This window comes from Myotis davidii, unplaced genomic scaffold, assembly GCF_000327345.1.
Source record: "Myotis davidii unplaced genomic scaffold, ASM32734v1 scaffold545, whole genome shotgun sequence".
In the NCBI taxonomy this organism is placed as follows: domain Eukaryota; kingdom Metazoa; phylum Chordata; class Mammalia; order Chiroptera; family Vespertilionidae; genus Myotis; species Myotis davidii.
The window spans coordinates 990,527-992,011 of NW_006296634.1; the positions used below are offsets into that span (position 1 = coordinate 990,527).

Below are 1,485 nucleotides of genomic sequence, written 5' to 3' on the forward strand. Positions count from 1 at the left end.
CACCTCGTCCACTGAGAACGACAGGGAAAGCAAGGCAGAATGCATCTCTCTTACGCTACCAGAACACTGACCCGGGTTCTGACAAAGACCAAAAGGGCCCGGATTCTGGAGAGGAGAGTAGGCTGTCCACAGCTGCTTGCTCCCTGGGCACTGGTGGTTATGGGCACGGGCAGGAGGCAGAACTTGTGGTGGCTTCACAGAGCTGAAGAGACGAACCCGGAGGCTCGAGGGGCTGTACACACATGGCCAGTTTTCCTTTGAGCGATTTGCCAGATTCTGACATGTGTGGGGCAGGATGGACATAAAAAGCTAAGCAGAAAGCCTCTGAGAAGAAGAGGGAATTGGTTTGATAGTCTTACCACATCGAGGAGAGTTTTGGATTCATGATCCACCAAAAGGAGAGGCGCCCATGAACATACCAGGCTCCCAGTGGCAAGCCCGGCGGACCTGCCCCGCTGGGATGGGGTGAGCCCTAGACCTCTCCTCAGCTCAGCCTTGGTTGATTCAGACCGGGCCCCCTGCCTCTCTCTGACTGCCTAGCAAAGGACAGGGCAGCCCCTCTCTAAAGGTGCACAGCATGGTCTAGAGCAGCTATAATTCTATACAAAATGTAGAGCCTCTCATTAAAATGGTACTGAGCATACAGAGAGACCCTTATGATGTGGTCAAAAGGAAAAAAATAGACAACAGAAACAGAAATAGATGATAATGGCCGTGGGATGAGCAGACAAGGGCTTTGAAATAACCACGGCTAATATGTCAAGAAGGGGGGGGGGCGGGGGAGAAGGTAGAGAAAACAAGTGAAAAGATGGGGAATTACCCAGAGAATTATAATCTGTAAGAAATATTTTTTAATACAATGAAAATTCTAGACCTGCAAAGTATAATAATAGAAAGTAAAAACTCAATAAGTGGGTTTAATGCCCTGTTAGACACAGGAAAGGGGTAAATGACTTGTAAGCATTGCAATAGAAAATAGCCCAACTGAGCAGAAAAAAAAGAATGAAAAATACATTTTTTAAAGTATAAGAGACATGTGGGACACGATGAGAAAGTCTGCTATGCAAGGACCACCCAGCCTTAACTCAGAGACTGCTGTCTCTCCCCCGAGGGCTCTGGCCGAGTGTCACCTGCTGGCTGGGCCACCAGGCCTGCTAGACTCTGGGCTGCATCCTCCCACTCTGGGCTCCCCTGAGGGCTACTCCCTGGGCCCAAACACCCATGGGACCTGAGACCAAATCTACCTCAAGAACTGCGGGAAAGTGGGAAGGGAGAGGGGCTGTTGCCTTCTTTCCTCTCCTCGACCTTCACAGCCTCAGCACCCACACATCGTGGGCACTCACTGAGCCGCTGGGAGGCTGCTGCTCTGATGGCCCCTTCCCCAGCCTCCCCAGAGGGGTCAAGTTTATGAAAGAGCTGGCATGAGAATCCAGATGTGCAGCCTGTAACACCTGTGAGCCCTGTCCTGTTCCCCGCCCCTCACCC

General features: G+C 51.2%; 1 protein-coding gene across 1 annotated transcript in view; it reads right to left on the bottom strand.

Annotated features, from left to right (window-relative positions):
* The window catches only part of PSD2 (pleckstrin and Sec7 domain containing 2), a 27,620-nt gene that overhangs the window by 19,034 nt on the left and 7,101 nt on the right, over nt 1-1,485 (bottom strand). The window lies entirely within an intron of this gene.